Source organism: Apis cerana, linkage group LG10 (genome assembly GCF_029169275.1).
Source record: "Apis cerana isolate GH-2021 linkage group LG10, AcerK_1.0, whole genome shotgun sequence".
In the NCBI taxonomy this organism is placed as follows: domain Eukaryota; kingdom Metazoa; phylum Arthropoda; class Insecta; order Hymenoptera; family Apidae; genus Apis; species Apis cerana.
The window spans coordinates 4,498,139-4,521,790 of NC_083861.1; the positions used below are offsets into that span (position 1 = coordinate 4,498,139).

At 33.7% G+C, this 23,652-nt stretch overlaps 1 protein-coding gene and 1 long non-coding RNA gene across 12 annotated transcripts in view; both read right to left on the reverse strand.

The window, feature by feature from the left end:
• LOC107993301 (kinesin-like protein KIF13B) overlaps positions 1-23,652 on the reverse strand; it is a 125,456-nt gene that overhangs the window by 49,637 nt on the left and 52,167 nt on the right. The gene's annotated exons all lie outside the window — the stretch shown is intronic.
• Positions 15,412-23,652, reverse strand: part of LOC107993303 (uncharacterized) — a 37,237-nt gene continuing 28,996 nt past the window's right edge. The window contains exon 7 of the long non-coding RNA XR_009831551.1: positions 15,412-23,605. This is a non-coding gene — a long non-coding RNA (uncharacterized LOC107993303). The remainder of the gene's footprint in view (positions 23,606-23,652) is intronic.

The following is a 23,652-nucleotide window of genomic DNA, read 5'->3' on the forward strand; positions in this document are numbered from 1 at the left end:
TCTAACTAAATCGCAATCGTTTTGTTTCATACCGTGTAAGTATACCACGATAAATGGAACGATAGCAATGTCCCTGAAAAATGTTTCTTTCCATCGACCGCCACGGTACAACTTTTCCACGTTCATCCTTTATTCATAAGAATTTGAAACATTAAAAACCCGTGCTCGTGGTCTCGTTTTATCCCAATGTCGACTCGAAAAATCTCGAAACTTGTAATTTTACTATTACGTTACCATAAAAGAATGGTCGCCATTTTGGTCCCCGTCGGCATCTCACAAATCTTTTGGAAATTTCTGCGGATAAAAATCGTTCGAAAGAGTCGAGAAAAATTACTTTCGACAGGAATTTAAACGCTTTGATTTTTGTTATTTATTCAAGATCTATAACTTTTGTTACTTTTTCAATATATTCACACGTTCTATATAAAGATTTCTATATTACTTAATATTTGGTATTCTTTAATATTTGTTGTATATATACCTGTGCAGTTCAAAGAGCATTCATTTTACATGAAGGATCAAGGTATGGCAATTAACGCGAACACGTGTGCACACACACACACACACACACACACACACACACACACACACACACACACACACGTATTCTTGATTCGCAAACAGTGCAATTACACTCGGTGAACGAGAAAACAGAACCGTTGTGCACTACGTTTACGTCATTACGTGTTCGTCTTGCACGTATTGTATCGCGTGCCTGCATAGTCACAAAGCGTTATATATAACGATATATCTTGCAAAAATATTCATTACGTTTCTCTTGTTACTTGAGCCTCTACGATCGTATTCTTCGTATTTACTTAATTTACATGTTTTACATCGGACAATTTTTAAATTTTGGTGCAATTGTTAAAAATCTGTAATGTAAAGAATCTTTGTTTCTCATAATAAAATTAAAAAGTTATTTAAAATATCCCGTAGCGTGATTCACGAGATCCGCGAGAAGAAATCTAATTGCATATTTTTTAAAGAAATACACACGAGGCAAATATTTTATATCACGTGTGTCTTTTTAATTACACGTTTATTTTTACGTCCAAGCTGCTTCAAAAGAAAGAGAAACGTGAGAGAACAGCGAGAAAAAGTTCACATCGTGCGCGGGCATTAAATTTGTTCCGGGCAGAAGCGTGAAGCTGGTGGAGTAGCTAGTAGAACGGTCAATTATGGGACTGTGATTAAATCATCAGAGATTGCTGCTTGATCCCACCATTTCCTTCTTTCGTTCTCCGCAAAACAACCGATTTGTTCGACAGAATAAACGCGACTTTTTCTTCGTGTTAAAGGAAGAAAACATGATCTTTTCCCAAACATTCTCTTTCTTTGTTAAACATCCTTTTTCTCTCGATTCCCTTTGCTTTGATGTAATATGTAGATTAATTAAAGGAGAACGGAGAAGAATTCTTGTTTACGATGTTCCATTCAATCTTTTTCTTATTTACGTTATTCGTTATTGTGTACCAATAATAATTTCTTACAATTGAATCGGCATTGATAATATTTGGTTTCAAAAAATTAATAGAATTTTCTTAAACACAATTGTTTCCTTTTCACAGTAATAATAAGAATCTTTTTATTTTTGACAGTGCCTTTAATTCACAATTTTGCACTATTCTCATTGCTAACGAAACTTATAAGATCCATATTTATCTACAAAATTTTATCATAAATATCCAGATGTCGATCATTAATTTTTCCATCGCGATACTACTTTTTCAGGCGCGAACTAAAACAACTATACTCGAATCCAACTTTCTTTTTTTCCCCTGAAACAAACAAAATTCAAACGCTTTTAACACCCGCATCCAATCTTCCCGGTCCTTCTATTCGAAACCACCCCATACACACACACATACACACACATACCTCTGTTTAAACGCAATTAACGCGACCGCTTACACGCAGCAATAATACAAGAGGGTAGAATGCAGCGTGGACGCAAACGAGCGTTGTTTTCAATGGCGGACACGGGGACGAGCAGAGGCCTCTATTGTCGAGCTCTCGAAGGGGTTCGCAACCCTCTGAGAGCGGCCATTTTTAATTATTCCACGGGGATCGTGCCTCGAATGGAAATAGAAGAGCGTAACAGGTAGCTAGCCTGAATAGTAGTTGCAATAGTTGCGATAATTTCGATAGATTTTTATAAATTCTACACGATTAATGTCTTTTTCGAAATGAAATATGTATTTAATTGTCTCGAAACTCGATTAAAAATCAAATTTCAATGTTTCGAATATTAATTTTCCATCCCTTCAACTCTGCATCGATGGCAATGAGACTTCACGCAACGTGAATAAAATTATAATTTTATTTCCCGGGAAGAGCTAGTTTCTTTAGCTTGCAAAACAGCGGAGACTTCAAACGATTCTCTCAATCCAACGATCCAAACACCACTGCCGCTACACCGAATTAATTGCCATCGATCGATCCTCTCCATCTCGAAACACCCTTCTCGGATTAACATTCCTCTTCTGATCGATCACACCCTTCTCCCTCTTTCGAGAGAAGAACGAAAGAATCACAGGAAAGGTTTATAATATCTTTGAGGCATCGAGTATTGTTTTTGTTATTATTATTATTACTTTTTTTTCTCCTTTCAAATAAAATCCACGCGAAAGTACTTTCAAGGAAAGTTTATAAGAGGGAAATGAAATACGCTTTTAAAAGCTTACTTGTCCTCTCCTCCTCTCTCTCTCTCTCTCTCTCTCTCTCTCTCTCTCTCTCTCTCTTTCTCCTGGTGGAATAGAAAAATTCATTCCCTTCGAAGGAACAGCTGGGTCGTGAGGCGAATTCGTTAAATTTCGCAGCGTATGCACGTTGGTTGCCGAGATACGAGGATAGAATTCTCAAAGAATAATATAATTCGCATCGTGGTATAATAATTGCGCGATATCTTTCCCGATTTTCCTTTGTGAAATACTTTCTCGAGAATGTAAATTATTTAGCTGCCGAACGCAAAGCGTACGAATGTATACGAAAGATTTAAATTAATTGAGCTTTCAAAGAAAAAAAAACGGGTATTATATTTAAACGAGTCGAGTGTTTTATCAAACAAAATTGTTATTTTTCGTGAGAGATAACGCGTCTGTTATAGAGGAGAAGTTGATACATTATTTTAAACTCTTATTTTTAAAGATGCAATTCAGATTGAAGATTGTATTTTTCTTTACTACGATGGACAATTTTGAAAATATATTTTCAATATTTACTTGCATTATTTTCATTTTTTTCTTTTTTTAATTTTATTTCCTTAACGATCGTGTCCCTATTCGTGATATTGAAAAGTACATTGGAAAATCGATAATGGATAGGATTTAGATTGAAGAATTGTGGAAAAAATTCGTATCGTTAATCGTCAATTTTTTACTTTTGTAGCAATTATTTATCGATTGATTGACTAAGAATGCGGTTCAAACAATCACATTTTGTGGTCTTACGTGTATTTAAGGTTAGCAGATGTTCTAATATTTACGAACATGGGTGTATCATCTCTGCCCGATATGCACGATATTGGAGAATATTCTGTTTGTAATTCTAGATTGTGCGGAATAACATCGACACGGGATACAATATTTACGATAGATTTGACACGTGGCGAGAATAATGATTTGAATTAAATCGATATTCCTTTCTGCTATGTCAAATTTCAATTGAAAAAAAAAAAAAAAAGTATTTCAAAATCAGTTTCACCATACGAACCGTTTAAAATTAAAAGAGAAAATTTGAATAACTTTCCACCATTGCTATCACAATTTTAAATGAAATTCGTTAAATTCAATTAAATCAAACTAAAAAAAAATATCCTACAATTTTCAATAAAAAATTTATCTAACTCGTACGCTTTCTCTAATCATTTTCTCCTCCTTCTCTTCTCCCTTCTCTCTCTCCCTCTTTTTTCTCTTTTGGCGAAGTTCAAATAACACTTTACCTATCTTCAAAAACCGATAAAAACGTCCAAAAATCCACGCGAAAACTTTTACAATAAAAAGAGGATAAATTTAACTGATAACGAACGAGCGTTATCCTTCCTTACATCGGTATTCAATACGACGAGTGCATGAATGCAAATAAACACAATTCGAACGCCTCCGCAATGAAAACTCTCTTGGAAGACCGACAATGGCTCGTTTAGAATGGATACGTTTCACAAGTTTTCACAAAAGGGAAGAGCTTTTGTAAGAAGATCGTCTCGAAGATTCGGTTCTCACCTCGCGTATATCTCTTTTCCCTAGTTTTCCCTCCTCTAATTCCTAGAGAGGAGGTAAAAGGCAACGTTTCGGGGCGCAGAGATGTTCCCTTTTTCCTTCTCTCTCTCTCTCTCTCTTCTCCTCTCTGCCAAGCTGTGTCAAGCACCCGGATCCCTCCTTCATCGTGGAGAGGATTCTGGCTAAGGGCCAGAACATTGCTCTCCTATTGGATTAATATACTTTGCTTGTATCGATACATGGCTCGTTGTTGTTTTTCTTAGACATTCGATCACGTTGAGAATGAATTAATTTTTAATTAGGACTTGCGATTGAATAAATATAGTTACAGCAGAGATGATTAAGCTATGGCGTAATATGATATGAATTGATCTGCAAGATAATATTAATTATGATAAAGAATATAAATTATAAAAAAAAAAAGTATGGAACTTCGAGGCAAAATAGAGTGAATATTATTATTAATATAATATTATAATTCAGATGAAGGATTTATCTCAACATTATTTTTAATAATGTATAATAAATCTCATTTAAAATTGACCTAAATATGAATATATATTTTACGTCATTTCGACTCGCCTCGCTTACAAAATTCACAGCCTTTGGTTTTGGCCTGTCGCGTCAGCTGCAAATATATCCGCGCTATTTAAGGAAAGGCTTTCGTGTTAACCCTTTCGAACCGCAGTTTCCCTTTCAACTTAATATTAATAACACGAAATACGAATGAAGTAAGAAACAAATTTTGAATAAATATTTAATTCCAAAAAATTCCCTCGATCGAATCTCAGATGTTAAATATCTTAAATAATTTCATATCTTCGATTCCTTTAATATGCAAGATTCCAGGATGCTGCGACGAATAAAACTCGAGGCAAGAGCGGCAATGGGGCACCGTATCTAATTTCTCGTGATAATAACAAGAATCTTTACGCGGGAATCAGCGAATTCCCGCGTATACGAGCAAGCTGCGCCACGATTAATCCCGGTTGGCCACGGTTCAAACGCGTTGCTGGATCAGCGATACCGGCGTGGAACCGTGGCCAAAATTTCCCCCTTCGACGCGATACGTCACGCCAAAGATAATCCCCCTCCCTCCCCATTCGAATTTTCTCCAAGCCAACGAGTTTTTTCCCCGTTTTTATGTGTAATCCAAAGAGAAATGAGAAATAGTTTTAGCAATGATTCAAGAATTATAGGGATGTTTGGGCAAATATAATAATGTTAAAAAAAATTTAACGATGAGAGGATAATTATTTCTATTTTTATATACAAGAAATATTCGTATTCCCATTCCCATTCCCAAAAATCCAATTAACCTCCTTCGTTCAAAACCCCTCCAAGATATCAACGATTTTCGACGCCATTTCTAGAAAAGTCGAGGATTAAATCGGAAACAATTCGGGTGAAAATCGTCCGGCTGTTCCTCTCCCACCCACGCGTACCGAGAATTCAATAAAACGGCTGGCAAAGGTCACAGGTCAGTCGCAGTTAAGGCTGCGTCTGCAAGATGCAGCGACGCGCACAACCTCGATTTATGGGTTTGCTTCGATCCACGCCTCATCTACGAATCCATCATCTGTATGCATCCAATGTATGGGGAATTTATTGGTGGTCGATATGTAAATTGAATTCGACGCGCTCTGTCTGAAAGATGACCCGTCTAACTAGACAACGAACCCTTAAGAGGATCATTAAGGCGATCGAAAGTGAGATTGAAATTTTCAAAAAGAAAAGAAAACGTGGAATGATGCGACAAGTTTCATGATACGAGGGAGTGAATTGTTTTTAAAAAATGGAGGGAGGATGAAATTGTATTAATCGAAAAGGGGATTTATATGAAATTATCTCATAGAGGTAATAAGCTTGTTAAATATTAAACACGTAAATATTTTAGGAAAGAAATTTAATAAACTGACGTACTTTTTATATATTTTCATTCGAAATATTGTTCTTAAATTTAATCCTTTCTCTATTTATCTATAAATAATTAAATGTAAAATTTAACATTAACACTTTGTAATTTTTCCTCATTAATTTGCTACTCGAAACTAGGCTCGTTACCTAAAAATCTAAAAATTTTCATTTTTCTTTTCTCTACAACGTTCCAAAAGAGAAATTAGTTTTTAACAGTTTCCAGAACTGTTAAAAACCAACGAGCCCGGATACAGAATCCATACAAGCCAACTTGTAAAACTTTTCAATGTTTTTTAAAGTTTGATTCGCCCGATAAATTTTCGAGCAGATGAATATTACTATTATCTCTCTTCCAGAGATAATATCATCGAAAAACGAATAAATGTTATTATTATTATAATATCACAATACGATCTTTCAATCTTTTTCATAAAATTCATTTCACGTGATAAATTTGCGATTAGAAAAAGAATTATATTTCATTTCAATCGAATATAATAACAGAAATAATAAAAGAAATATAAATCTATCAAGCTTGTAAGCTGCTTATAAAGACGAACGAAGTTCTATGAAAATTGTACGCATAATAAATTCATGATTGAAAAGAGAGAGAAAAAAATCACCTCTTCGTTCGTCACATTGTATACATAATTTCTTTTTATTATTTATCAAAATTAGATGGCATAAAATCAAATTAAAATAAATTCTTTGGATAAGAATCGATAAGACTCGAATCTCGATTTTTCATCGATACCAAAGTTATCGATATCGTTGGAAATTTTCTAGTTTCTCCTACTCTGTAATCGTTGATCAACCTCGGAGGGGGGGTGGAGAGGAAACCGGTGCATCCGGTATCGACTATTTCCGACAAGATGGCGGGTGTGGGTGATGGCCAATAGCTGGTAGGCGGTCGATCTTCCGTGAAACTTCGACATCTTCGCGAATTACGAGCTAATTAAATTGGAACACGTCCAAGAATATTGTTGAGCATCGAAAATAGTCACTCGCGTGGGATATCTAGATTAAACATCGTCTGGCCCCATGGGAATAGATCTGTTGCGGAGAAATCCACTTGCGCCAACTCTGGACAAGCGGTTCGTTCACCCCCTGAATTATTAAAACCAATCGTGAAAACTGTTGAATTTAGAAGACAATTCCGAGAGGAAACTTAGTTGGACGTTTCGATCTCGAAAATGATAAGAAAAAAATACAATTTGATCAAGTAAAAAAAGTTTTTGATTACAGTTTTTACGATACATATATATTCGAAGAATTAAAAGAAATTGATAATATTTAACCTCCATTTCTTCTTGTGTTCTTCGACTAAATAACTAAATAAATAATCGTCAAAATTACACAAGTGTTAAGTGTTAAATTAACTGAAAAGACAAATTAGAAAATGGAATATTTCATCACAGAGAGGCACATGTGTTTAAATTTACATGTGTAACTCGTGAGAGCATTTGTTGGAGAACAGTTTCGATTCTATTTCTTCTATTCTATTCTATTATTAAGTACAAAGTACAATCCTCCATAAAATCTATAATAAAAATATTAAGAGATAAATTCGAAAACTGTTTAGCCAATTAAAACCAAAATAAATTATTCTTTTTCAAAAAAAAAGGAAAAAAAGAAAGAAATAAATCAGAAAATATAACGCGAATATTTCGAATTTCTCCCAATCGGAATTCGATGGATCCGTGCAACAACGTTCACCCCGAAGCGTGAGACTTTGATGGATGCAAAAGCAAACAGTCCATCGTTACTTCCGTGTATCTATGTGTACACACAGAGTGAAAAGGCAGCGGTTTCTTTTTTCGTGGGGTGCAGTGAACTCCGTTTTAAAATACGCTTCTGGCATTGTTCTAGCCGGGTCCAGTGGAAAGGGTCAAAGGCTAGAGACGCGATGTTTATCGGGATGGACTGGCTCCGTCCAACCGTTTTCTTCCCTCTATTCTCACCGTGTTTGTTTCATTTGTCTTTCTTCTCCTTTCTTTTCTTATTTTCCTGCTCTCCCTCCTCCAACTCGTTTTCTTTACTTGGAATTTTAGAAACATGTAAAGTAATTTTTGGAGATGTTTGAAGACGTTAATTTAATAATTCAGTTCCTCTTCTACAAGATATCATAAAAGTAAAAATGTAATGAAATTCTTGAAAGAATATATACGATACAGAAGATAGACGCTTCTTTTTTCTTGTTATCACATCTGCATACGTGCAGCTTCACAAACACGTGAAATATCTATTTATACATCATCGAAAAATATTTACGTCGGTGGAAAATTGTATTTGCGGCGTGTATCAAAATTCTATTACCATGGAAATGTACATCGATGCAATTTTATTCGAACTTTAGTCCAGATAAGAAAGTTAATGTCATAAATTCCGATCAGAAAGTACTTCGTGAAATGGCATCGAAGCCTGAAAGCTTCTTTCCTGAAACTTTCTTTCCCACTTTCAGAGAATTTATTTCATCGAGAATCTCTTGATAAAAATATGAATTTTCTCCGAATAACAAGATTATTAATTTATAGATTCAAACCAAGTTTTAATTCGTTCATGTTTTTCCTTTGCTTTTCAATTTTAAGATTTAAACGCGTTTCCAGAGACGATTATTCGTAATTATTTATTCGTTTATTACACGTGCATAACTCGAATAATCTTTCTTATATTCAGAAAATTATTCCTTCGAACAAAGAAAATCTGAATCTGAATCAAAAATTACTATTTAAAATTTATTCATTTTTTTATCTATTCCTGTAAGAAATTAAAAAATTAGTAACAAATGTATATATATATTACTTATAATACCACTCAATCGATTATTATTATGTAATAAAAAGAATTTATTAGCTCATTAAAATGTACGTAACTTGGTACACTAATTGCGTAAGAGAATCCTTACATTTATTAAATATCACGTTATTTGACTTTTTCGTTTAAAGAAATATTCATAATATTCTTAGCTTTTAAAGTTATCTTGTAAACATTGTAAACAAGTTTTTTTCCCAACGTTTTATTGTATTTTATTTTATTAAATTCTTTATTCCACCAATAATTCAATCTCATTTTCGTTGAATTATTAAAAAAAACGGCTTATATGCAAATATTTACGATAAAGCACAATTATACGGCCTTTATTTCTGAAAACAAATGAAATACAATCAATAAGAAATTAATACATATTCGCGTATATGTATATTCACGATTAAAAATTAATCTAAACTATTGAAATTAATGAATAAAATTTCTTAATGGACAATGACACATCATATCATGCCTCTTTCGATTAACAGTTTTTAAATAACGATGTTTCGTTATTATATATCTAAATATATATATATATTTGTATAAATACTTTGTCATTATTGGAATTTTCTTCGATAAATTCGTTATTCTATCGTTTTCTTCCATTCGTTATCCTATGAATAATGTTAATTTATTACGAATCTTATTGCATAATCTTTTTTGCACTCGCTGTTTGCATAATCATTCGTGGAGAAAATTTGCATAAACGACGTAAAAGAATTCTATATGTGGATAACGTTAAATCGATAAAATGGTAATAATATGTTGATAAACTCGATTTTTAATACATTTCTTTTATTGAATAATATTGATTCGCTAGTGTTTCTAATTCCTTTAAATTAATTATTTTTTTTTTAAATAAAAATTTTATTTTTTATTTATAACTGCAAATTTAGTAAAGTACTTCAATTAATTATACTAATGCCCTATTTTTCCTAACACTATACCGCTCTTGGATCCAACTTATTAACTTCAAGTTTTTTTATAAAAGCTTTTAGAAGTAACTTGAGATATTTTATTAAAACTTTCTAAAATTCTAAAAAATTCAAAACCAGTTACTAAACATCATTGAACAATTATTCAAAGAGCTTTTAACCTGCCATACGTTATCGTAAAAATATTTAAAAATTAAACTTCGTTTGAACAAATTCAAAAAATAATAACTTTAAATTGTTCTACCATTCGATATAACTTGATAGCCAAATATTTAACGAGAAAAGAAAAGGAAAAAAAGAATTTACAAAGAAAAATCCATACGTATTTTATAAACCGAATAAAAAAACTTGGTTAAACCGCAAACAGATGGGGGAAAAAAAGGAAAATATTAGAAATCAAATCCAATTTACAATTCCTTTCACCAAATCGAAAAAAAAGGAAGCGAATAACACCTATTCCATCCCCTTTTCACTTCCTCCATCCCTTTTCCCTTCCCTAATATTCAACCACGAACGGTCATCCCATATTCTCCAATGGAAATCCTTTAATATCGTAGGATTGAGGACGAGGCTTAAACTTATCTGCTTGGCTGCGCCGAATAAACGTGAATTCGTTGGTTCACACGTGGCGCGATGGCGAACTTTATCTTACGATAAGCGGGACTTTTCATTAAAAAAAGAGGCATCTCGTGCCTGTTAAACGTGGCAGAATTTAAACACACGTATAAAACTCATAAAGATCTCGCTCGATTTACGAGAATGTGCAGGCGAAAATGTATTTTTTGAAGAAAGGAGTGGAATATTCAAAGAAATATCAAAAATATTTGCTCGAAAATATTCCTGATTTTATTTGCTTGAGAACAATTGAAAAAGAAGAATCAAAAAAAAAAAAAGAAAGAATGCCAATCCAACTTCAATTACAGTAAACTTTTTTCCTTTTGTATCTACTGTCTACCATCTAATGATTTTTCAACCCCAGATTTCTAAAGTTATTATTAACTAAAGTTTCTAAAGACTTTTCCTGTTACTTTAATCATTGATTCTGCAATCAGTAAACGATCTCCAGAATTATTTACAGCCTCGAATAAATTCGAAAACGATACAAAGACAAGAGATTATCTAAGTAAAGATTATACTTCGTTCTTACTGTTCCACGAGATGATGAAACCTCGTTAATAATTTCAAATTTTCTTTGCCTTGCGAATAACGAGACGCGAGTTGTTCGAATTTTAAAGAAAAAAGAAAAGCGACAGAAAAATGGTCGCGGAAAAAATATTCGTCCATCAGGGAGGAAGTCGCGGCGCGGCCAGCATTCGGCACGGATCCGCTCGTTTCGAGTCGCGCCGCGTAATTAACCCAGATTTTTAATTAGTGTACGCAACTTCGTGACCCTGTGTGTGGATTTTTTCAAGCGGCTCGCTTCGAGCCTGAAACCTGCTGCGGGTATCGTTGTGTATCCCGTATCCCGTGTGCGTTTAACGCGCCTTGTCAAAGAACGCATAATTACACGTGGAAATTGAGCCACTTCGACGTGGTAAAAATTCGCATTCCCTTTTGATATCGTGGAAAGAGTAAGGGGAAAAAATAGCGGTATTTGAAATCTTCGGGTAAACAGCCATTTTCGTGGCTCTCGTGTTTTGGGGGATGAAGTTGGCTCTCGAGTGAGGAGGTGGGGGGAATAATTGGCGATAAAATTGCGGAAAATGTCGGTCGTGACAATTATGGAATACACGTTAATTTTCCGTAGATTGATAATTGTATTTTGTTAGGATTTTTGTATTTTTAGGATGAATGAAGTTAGTTTTATCGATTTGGATGTTTATTGGATATTTTATTTTTAGTTAGGTTTAGAAAGTTTAGGTGGAAAAAGTTAATAATCTTGGTAATGGTAGAATTGAAAGTCAACTTTGTATGTTTTAAATGGAATTGTATAAATTTTGACGATGCATTCGAATCGAATGCAGCATCTCCTTTTCTTTATTTCGTATTTCGAATTTTAAATCTCGATGAAGTACAATGAATTTGAATAACGAAGAGACGAAATGTGAAAAATTGTGAAAAGGAAACGAACGAATTGTTTTTTTCATTCGAAATAATCCAAAGGGATCGTTCTTTCGATTTTCTTTAGAAATCCATGTGTGATTTAAACGTGGAAAGTTTTATAAAGTTGGAGGAAGTTTGAATCGATAGCAGTGGAATGCATGTTAAACTTTATCTTATTCTATTCATTGTTGCACGATTCGTTTATCTAGAGTATATTTATCGGAGCAAAATTTTACTTAGTTTGGATTCATTTGCGTAGAATAGAATTTCGTTTACATAAATTCATAAATTGCAAGATACCAGAATTAGAAATGACATTTTGCCCTGCATTCACGACTAATAACAACGAACAAGAGAATAATTTGTATAATTTAAAATTTCAATCTTGTTATAAACTCCTTGAAATGCTGAAAATGGCTTAAAAATTGTTATTAATTACAAGTATTATAAATTCACGATGCAATCTAATGAAATAAACTTTCATTCAATTTTTGTATAATCTTTATATTTATATTTCCTCTTTCTTTTTCGTGTTTTTTTTTCGAAAAAATATTTTATAAAAATGTGAAAAAAGAGGAAATAGCGACAGAAGCGATTTTCAATCAATTTAATTTCGGTGTTCATGAAACAGGGTCGAAAGATCGTTCTTTCAAAGTCATCGATCAACAGGCTTCGAGTTTTAATAGGAAAAGTTACGAGTCCCCAAGCTCCCTGTGATAATACGAAGTTTGATCGAACGTTCATTATGCACATGTTATTTAGAAATAGACGCGATTAATGTTGTAAGAATTGTTAAAGTTATTCTATACGCTGTCGATAAATAATTTTTTCATTCTTTCTTATCTACCGAGTACAGACGAGGCGGGAAATTTAAGAATGAAAAATTTTAAACGCAATATTTTTTATAATAAATAATTAATACATAAAGATACGTTTCTATTTCTATTTTAAAATATAAACAATTGAATAAAATAAAAATTAAAATTTCCCAAGAAAATAATATCGCGTCTTTTATGATTAAAATTTTTCTTGCAAACAGCATTAACTCTAAAACGAGTATTATTTTATCATGTTTTAAACGTAATTAAACGCGTCCCGATTAACCTCCGTTTAATTAAGTCGAAGTAAAGACAGAGCAACGATAATGATAATTGTCATGAGAGCAGAGATCAATATTCCCTGTGAAATTCTAGAATTACGAAAAACGTGTGAAATGTATCATTTACACCATTCCTAATGATTTTGTATCGATCTATTAATTTAACGAGAAAAAATTGTAAAAATTTATATCTTGTATAATACTGCAAAATAATACATGTCACCTAAAATTACTACTGAATTAATACTAAAATTATACCATATAATTACTTACTCAAATATCAATTACTTTTTACTATCAAACATTCTCTCGCCTTCTCTTTAAAATTACAATCGAATCTATATTTTGCATAACATAATAACACAAATTATTCGCGAAAAAGTACAATAACGAGACTGGATAAATCACATATTACATCAACCGCATTACGAAATAAATCTTCCATTATAAATCCCGCCGTAAATATCACCGTAAATTTTCCATTCCAAAATATCTTCTTCCATTCCACGGATAAAAATCGCGAAATAAATCGAAAATAAATCGAAAAAAAAAGAGGATGAGAGACAAAGCGGAGGGAATAATTCCATTTTTCGTTCTTCCGTCGAGGAAATCTTCCACCAAGGTTTGATCTTTCTTAGGCGAAAGTGCAATAACGGTGTGTGATCGATAGAACGCGACTATGCACCACTATTTTTGCGTACCCCGTGTAATAGTGTGCATTACTATGCGGTTATGCGGTCATCCGAGCGTACTGCAGCCACGGTGCATGGACATTCGTGTATCGATCTCGTTTCGGTGAAAATAGAACGAAACGCAGTTTGACACACGCGGCTCTGTTCCATGCTTTTTTATTTTCTTCAATTCGTGATCAATATTACCGCGGCTTAATAAAATTCTCGATATTTCTTTAACTAAAACTTGGACCTCTTACCGTCTCCTATTTTATTTTTTCGAATTTTAAGAATCTGAAGATTCAAAGGAAGATTTTTTCCTGAAATTCGTTTCAATTTAATAAAAATGCTCCATTTTTGTTTACTTTTTATAGATCAAAATTATATTAATACGTTGGAAGAGGCACGCGTTATGGATGGATAATTTTCCCAAAAAGGAAAAAAAATCTTTCGAATCCAAATTTTGTACATCCCTTGACCCTTAGGATTTATCCAATGTCGCGTCGTATAATTTTAACATGGAATGGTTCCGCGGATTATACATCGAAATCGATATCGAATATTTCCGGTATCGATCCCAAGGGGAGAGTGTGACACGTCAACAGTGATTTGTATTGTAATTTCGTGACGTGTTATCTAGACGGACAAGAGGAAACGATGGTGACTGCGTCCTTGGCCCTTGATGGAAATTCACACCCTCTGATTCACACGGGAAATACGATTTACGATTGGGCCACACCTCGCGCATGAAATGTGTGCAAATACCATGAGATCTGAATCTTATCCAACGTACTTATTTCGTTTCAACTTTGGATAAAGTTACTTTTCTCTTCTTTTTTTCTCGAGAAAATACCTTGGCCTTCTAAAAATTAGTAAAACCGAATTATGAATCTTGCAAGAGAAATTAAAAATTGAAATAATTAGTACCGCTTTACTAAAAAGCCAATAATTGTTATTTATCTGCATATCCACCCTTACAGAATTTTCTTCGAGTATATAATTGAAAAAATGAAAATACGATTTCTCCTCGCTCTGGATCATCGAGTTTTTAAGAAGATATGAGTTATCTTCCACCCGAACGGGCCTCCAACGCACCTGGCGTCGAAAGTTGAGAAAAACTGTGATGACCCACATCGCGACACCTCCTTGGCCGGAGGAATAAATTTCCCTTGCCACGGGGGTTGGACCAGAGAATTCGGGTCGTTCCACTTTCGTGAACGATACACCGAGCCGTTCCCTATCTCGACCTATGTTTCGAGCCATTGAATTTTAAAACGATAAGAGGAATTATCGCGGATCTGATGGTGTGTTTGAGTGTCGCCGGTGTGGTGTTGGTCGATTGAACGAACGTTGAAGACTCTTTCGTTCAAAGAGAAAGAGAGAAGGAAGGGATTTGATCGTAGGGATAAGGGAGTTTAAAAGATCGTTCCAAAGATGTTGTTGGAGCAGCTGTTGAGATTATATCGAGGATTCGAGCACCGTTTTTAATTGGAGGAGTGGAGGATGTTTTGAGAAGCTGATGGAAGGGGTGAATAGATAGACTTAAGAGGGGTGAGAAAAAATTTAGAGGAATATTAGAATCCATGTTATTCTTAATTCAACCTGCATTTTTCTGCAAAGCTTCTGATGACTAAAAATCAAACCAATATCGAATACTACTAATCATCACATTTAGTGATAAAATCCACTCGCCTCGAATCAATCTTTAAAAAATCCCCTATTTACTATCCCGTAACCGTAAACCCAATTTCATGGAAACAAATTCCAATCCCGAGGCATCATCCATACCACGATCATCCCTGCCAAACGCATCCGCGCATTTCACCCTCCCCCAATTTCCACCAAACTTATGCCAAACTTTGGAGAACTTGTTCCAACGAAACTGGGTAGCGGGTGCTTCTTGGTGAACGTCAAGAGGTTAAATGGGATCTCTGAAATTGCTCCTTGCCGCCGATCGCCGTGTCGATATGAAGGAAGCGTTTCAGCCCGAATTTTTCGGACGCCGAGTGCGAAAACGTGTAAAACGTTTGTATCGAGGGTTGGCCAAGAATTCGAGACGAGAGAGGGGGGAGAGGAAGGGAAGGAGAGAGAGGTTAAACGTCGATTTCTGAACTTTCGAAGCCTTTAATCTATCTGGAAGGTAATGGAACGTGTGGACGTCAAAATTCAACTGTTAATGGTTTCATTGGTGTGGTAATATGGTTATTATGGTCGGGATAATGTAAGTGTAAGATTGTTGTGTAAAGTATTTTGTTATTGGAAATATTAGAAAAAAAGGTGGATTCTAGATACTTTTACCCTATTCCAAATACGAATTTATAATTAATATGTATAATTAATTATAGAATGTAAAATCGTTGGATTTGTGAATTATTTTATTGATCTTATTGAACTCCTATATGCATGTGAAAATTTTTGTTTAGAATTTGATATTTGCGCTTTCTCCCGACTAATGAAGTATTTCATTCTACTATTGCATCCATCTATTGTGCGTCCATGTGTTTGGACTTTCGAATTTTTCAGAACGTGACTAAGCTAATCCGACGAATAGAAAACATTGATTTACGTCAATGAAATGACAGAATTAATCGCGTGTTGTACTGCAACAATTAAAAGCATATTGTTAACAAAGAAACCAATTCATAAACTTATGTATCATTACGATTCCAATTTTATAAAAATTCTTCCGCACATGGAAAATAGATAGAGAAAAAATGTTTGTACAAACAATTTCAAATTTCCACCGATTATAGAATTAATTTTTAATCACTCGCTGCCACTTTCGCGAGAAGATCCACAAATGTTTTGAATGTTCAACTTCTGCAAACTTCCGCGTCTTAAAATCCGCGTCATCGGTAATTAACACGAGGGTGGAAATTTTAACGAGATATTCCAGCAAATAACGGTTGAAAGGTCTCCCAGAACACGGCTCGGAGCGATCTTAACGGAACCGGAAGACGACAGCCACCACGATTCATAATGCTGGTATACGCGTTTTCAACGACTAGGAGAGGACCTTAACGGTGTTAAGGGCTTATTCACACGCGCCACCGACAATTATCGTTTCAAAGAATGGAGGGACACGTGTTGTACCGACTTCTGAAACAATTACTGGAGGATGAACTAGGAAAGGAAAATTTCGGGGAGGGAAAATAGAGAGGACGAAATGAAATTTATTTTTGCTCGAACGTGATAACGATTCGAATATCGATCGTGTATAAAAAGGAGGAAATGTGTGCAGAAGGATATCGAATGTCGATGAAAAATTACAGCAGAGTGTATATTTGTCGAATCACGATCGTTAGAATTATAAATGTAAATAAGGAAAAGGATTATTCGGAATAAATTAGTATTAAATTAATATTGAATGTGAAATTTGAATATTTTATAAGAATTTTATCTTTTTACAATTTTCTGTCGTGAAAAAAAAAAATTAATTTATAGAGAAGATGTGTTCGGAATATATTTAAATTTCTCTTGCAATTTCTATTGCGATGTTTTTACATCTTTTACGAATTAATTGTGACCTTTAATAATCAGACCTTTGATATATTTGTTAAATATAAAAAACATATTCGATATGCAAAATATATATTTGCAAATCCGTAGTCTGGTTATCAAATGAACTATTGGATCATCGTATTTGAAGTTGTATTTACGACAGAGTTTGCGATACGAAGTTCTGCTCGTTGATAAGTTTTGTTGGAAGATGAATTATCGTTAACGAGTTTCTAAAACAGTTTTACTCATTATTCACATCGATATGCATATATATATACATGGAATGTCTTTTCTAACTTTCATGATTAAAACAGGGCCAGGGAAAATAGATTTTTGGAACATAGACAATAATAAACAAATATTTTTATTCGCATTGATTCCTTTTAATCCTGATTTGTCATTTATTTTCTTAAAGGTAATAGATAGAATATATGAAAAAAATCTATATCAGTTTTTCAATAAATTTTCCTCGTCGTCGAGATTTTAGAAATTTTTCCCTCGTGAAATCCTTTTTTTTTTATCTTCGCATGTTTTATGGTTCAGTTGCGTGGGACACTCTATATATCTATGTTTATTCGGGTCATTCTAATTAAGGATTAACTTTATATAGAGCATATGAAAAGGCACGGAACAAAGGAGGAAAGATAACATATTTTGAATACCTTAATAACTTTGTTATAAATTAAATTTGATCGGATGATACAGAGAGTTTTTAATCCCTTAAGCTCGTATCGAATTTTATAATTCCTATATATCTTCGTGAAAAAAATAAATTCAATATCAATACTAATCGCCCACCATGTATATTTTGAAATAAAAAAAAAAAAAGAAAAATGAAAACGAAACGAATCTACTAATAATTAATAATTCAAAAAAATCTTTTACGGAATTTAATTTATCCAATTCTATTTAAATTGATAAAATAATAATAAATAAATAAACAAAAAGAAATAAGAAATTTAAAAACCCGAACTATTAAACTGCGTCAACTATTTATCAAATTTGATTATTCACAATTCGTCATACGAAAATGCACGCGCACACACACACACACACTGATTGTTTAATTTCAAGAAATCAGAACTCTTCTGTTCTTGTTAACTTGTTTCACGCTGAGTCATACGCCCCCTACGTATGATTCACAGTATTTTCACACACGCAATAACTGGTTTGATTGAAACGCAACCACACGCTACGAAGATCTACGTAAGACTGACTTTGAAAGTTGGAAAATCGATAGACGGCTTAGAACGCTTTTGTTTTGCCCGAGGTCGATACGCTCGATCGATATTTTGATTACAGCGATTGTTGAGCGAATTTTCATATAAATGTATTTGAAATTGATGTATTTTCGTTCAATTTTTTATATCGCAAAATTTTTAACGACCTTTACAAAAATTTAAATGCTTTTAACTTTAGAAAAAAAATTTTAACTATTTTCTTTCTTTCCTTTTGCTTCAAAAAAATTCAAGACAATTGTTTAGATTTCTGGAATTTCCCGTTTTAAAAAATTCTCTATATTTACTTTAAGATAAAAATAGAAAATATTACATGATACGAATAATAAAATTTTCGTCGCGTGGTGAATATATCAAATCAAGAAAGGAGAGAAAAGATAAAAAAATATTGCAATGAATAAAAACCAAAAATTAAAAACCACGATAAAGAAATTACGTTAAACAGATATTAAAAATATTAACAATCTTATATTCACTCGTCCATCGAAGCTTGACCCAGTAAGAAAAAAAAAATGTAACAAGAATCAAGGAAAAAATGAAGGACCGTGAAAAACACTCTCTTAATCGGCGAGAGTTTCATTTCCTCCGCAACGTCGGCCAACTTCCGCTTGCGTGAGCGCGCGGGCACACTTTCATCCGTCACAATGCAAATTGCAGTTCGTCAGCTCTTCCAGATGCGAATGAAAATAGGGGGAAAAGCGTCACTTTCGGCAGCCGAGGGAGAAAGAGAGAAATGGGATCGTCGCATTTAATCTTCGCGAAGATCGTTTGAATAATACGCGCACACGTACAATTCTTTTTGACATTTGCACTTTTACGTATTTACACTTGAACAGGTGTGTGTGTGTGTGTGTACGTGGCCGTTGTTGCAATTCGTCGTTGGAATTCTCGAGGCACTTCCGGTGGCTTGTCGAAGAGGAAGCCGCGGATAAAAGTTGGCCAGGTCTCTTTCACGGATAATAGATTGTAAGAGTGGAGAGGCTTGAGAGAAGAGTGAGACGAATAAAAGCGGTATTACCAGATATTAGATTTTAGTGTTTATTTTCCGTGGGTGGCGCTTTTGTCGCTCGAGGAGATTGAAGTTCGCGAGGAGTTAATCTTTTTCTTTAATTGGATCGTGGGGAGAGGAAATGACGAGATACAAAAGTACTATTCATAAGATTTCCCTCATCGATCAATCAGCGAATCGATAAATTGTGGATTGTATATCTTACGATTCTAGAGAATTAATTTCAGAATATACTCGATATTGCGATTCATCTAAATAGAGTAACTCGTCTCGAAGAGGAGAGATAATCTTCTACGTATAATAAGATTACAGAGAATTAATTTTAGAAATATATTCTTTCAATATATTGAAATCTTCATCCAATATCAATTCAATTCGACATATTTTTATATCTCGAAGAGTGACTGACCCGTCCAAAAGAAGAGATAATCTTCTAAAAGGTGTGCAAGCGTGGCCATCGACTGAAAAGTTCTCTATCATTTCGCTACCGTTTTTCAATCCCGCCTTTCAAGCCACGAAACGAGGAAAATAATTCCATTTAATCTGCATAATTCGAACGCGTTCACGCGCACGAGGGCTCATCCTCTTCGACCCTCTCCATCGCCTATTCATAACCAGAATATGCACACGCGTTCTTCCACGTTTTTCCACGCGGAAAGAGAGCCCTCAAATGAGTCGAGCGAACGATTTCGACGAAAATTTCGGGACGATCGATTTGCCGTTTTTGAATAACGAGCTAGAAAATATACGACTATTTATGAGTAGGAGGATTTGTCTATTTTCATTTTATACTGAAATTTTTTTAACAATATATATGATACAGCGATGAAGCGATGAGTTATTTAACCATTCAATTTATGAGTTAAAGAAATGTTTAACAAGAATTTATTGAGAAGATACATTGTATTTATGGAATATAGAATTTATCATGGAATATTTATATTTTTGTATATCTTTAAATCTTTTTACAATCTTTTGATCTCTTTAATTAATCCAATGTCTAAATATTGATCTAAATATTCAAGTTGAGAATAAATTCATATGTATTCTCGATAGAAATTATAATGGAAAGTATATTCAATTAGAATAGAATTTATATTATAATTAAACTTTTTCCTTGTACAATCGTTGTCCAATTAAATATTTAGAAAGTTGCGATCTGAAAAAAGTAAAAATCCATTTGAAGAGATCCTGGGATGAAATTTTCCTGAAAAAGATTGAAATTAAAGTGTCTATATCGCTATTGTAAAGCTACAAATTTAAAAAAAAAATATATAATACTACAGTGCTAAGCGTCATTTTTAATTACTGTAGAAATAATTGCGAAAATAAAAGTAAAAGAGTCAACGATTCGTACGAAAATGGTTGCCAAAAGTAAATAAAAATCGTGGAAATAATTCCAAGTTTCGAGATATCTGCGAGATATCAACGTTTTTCCAGTTTCCACGAGATATCCTCGTAACTTTGGTAACAATGGATGAGACTACAAGTGACATAATACGTAACTCTTTAGAATAACACTGTTACAAAAGCGACAAAGTGATACAAACATGCTTCTTCCGGCGATTGTCCCTACGATCATTACACCACACTACGTGACTGGATTTATGATTGATCATTCCATGGTCGTGCTACGAATCGATGGAAAACGATTCACGACAACATCATCCTCCTCTTCTTATTCCTTAACCTGACTAACTTCTTCGACTTGTTCTTGGATTCTCTTTCATTCTTCAATTGTAGAATTATAGATTTTAGAATTGTAGATTTTTTTCTCAATCAATAATGATAAGATATCATATTTAATTTATTAATATGTGCACGATGTGAAATTAGATTGATCATCATTCGAATAATTTGTTCGTTCTATCTCATATTTTCAGAGAGATTTTCTTCAGGACAGAGTGGAATAAGTTAAGTTCGAATTTCCAGAGAAATGACGAATTCTGGAACCGTGGAACAATGGAATCTCCGGAGTTTCCATTTTCGTTGTACCGTGAAATTAATTCGATCCAACCATTTCCATGTGTATACACGAGGAAAGTGTCAATTAAGCGGTCTCCTTTTACCGATTGATGAATCTCGATGAAAACGTATTGGAACGTATCGATCGATCTTTCCTCTCTCTATCACGAGATAAAATGGAATTTCTAGAGATGGACAAGTGTTATTCTGAATTTGAAATCGGATTAATCCTTCTCCTTATCGGTGGGATGCTAATTGAAATCTATTTTTAATATATTTTAAATCGTGTATTTTTTGTTAATATTTTATAATAAAATAAATGAAAAATCTTTTTACTGCGATGATTAACTTTGATGAAACTTGAAGGATAATATGATCAATGATATTAGATCATTGATAAAATTGATTATTCCAATAGAATCAAAATCTCCAGATTAATGATTTATAATTCGATTGTTCGAATATTTTTTATAATGAAAATTGTGGATTGATCAGCGACGCGATACTAGCGCCACTTAACTACTAGAATCCAAGATAATTATTCCATTTATACGTTTATTTATTTATACAATTATTCGTTACTTCTTTCTGCTTTCTAAATTCTATTACTAGACCGTAATTTTAATATTACGATTCTCAGATTAAAAAAAATTAAAATCTTTCGAGCGTTCAAACGTACGACAAATTGTAGAACAATCAGTGTGGAAAGTCAAGCGTGAATAAGTATGCGAAAAACGCGTGATTACTCTGGAATTAGATACACGAATGATTACCTCAGCACGAGGTATGATTTAACGTTTAGTTTAACCGTGAAATGATCACGTTTGGTACAACTCTGTGGTCAGAGTTCAGTAAATTCGAATCAAAAGACGGAGGGGGGGGATTGTACGTGCATCAGAGAACAAATGGTCATTTTAAGGTTAATATATAATTTTTTACCAATTTACCGTTCAATCCTTTCCATCAATCTCTGAGTTTTTCTCTCTCTCTCTCTCTCTCTCTAATATCTAATAAAAATACTTTCTTATGGACATCATTCTTCAGATGTACGAATAAATGTTTTCTCAGCTTAATAGGTTAATTACTTAACGCACGTATCCATAACATAACGGATGTAGCAAATATTCCTGTCGTTGGTTTACTTACTTTTTAATCATGATTCCATTATTCCCTATTTATTATATTTTATTATAAATATTGACGACCATAACTTTAAATCGAAGAATAATTTATGCGTCGAAGAGTATTCCAAACGAATAAAAAATATATATATAAATTCTAACACTCCACCGTTACAAATACATTCTTAACAATCTTCTTAAACAAATCATATCTAAAAAAAGAAAGAAAGAGATTAAAGAAACATATATAAAAAAATCCTCTTCCATCCTTCTCTAGGAATTAAAAGAAGAAACAAATTACATAACTTACACAAATTACCCTTTGATCGAATTGATTTGATTAAATCTTATATAAAATATAATTAACGAATAATAAAGTAATGAAAGGAAGAGGAAAACAGAAGCTCGAAATCCAAATTATACTCACGATATATAATACACACACAATGTATGTTGGTTAAAAACCAGGTTGTTCCCGTTTCCTACCATTAAAGCGTCTCGAGATTGATACGCGTCTATCAACGTGTGTTTGATTAAAAGCGTTCAAAAGCATCAATCCATGATAAGAAACGGGTCGGCGAGGGTAAAGAACCCGATGATTTTTTCGTTCACCGAACCGTGCCACCAGTAATTACCCTCTAACTACGATGGAGCATCGTGAAAGTGGAGCTCGTCAACCCGAGGTTTCTCCTTCCTTCTCCTTCGATAATTAACGTTCGGACGTGTGTCGTCCGTGTTTTAAGGCCGTCTCGTTAATTTATGACGCTTTGCTGACGGTGAGGGTCACACCGTTATACCCGGAATCATTTTTCGCGAAAATTCAGCGAAAGAGAACTTCTTCTTCTTCTAAGAGAAGAGAAGAATTTTATGTATCGATGTGTGTGCTGTATATCATCCGGATATTTTCTGGAGACGCAAAAATTTTCCCTCGTTGGATTATTTTCGCGAAAATTCCGCGTTCAACGAGATACTTGAAGAAGAGGAGGAATTTTTATAAGAATGTGTATCATCCGGATTTGATGAGGTGCAAAAATTTTGCCTTGTTGGATGGGATATAACTTTTTAAGAGAAGTTTTTGCTTAAAAAAAGAAACATTGAAATTAACGAAATAGAAGTTTATAAATA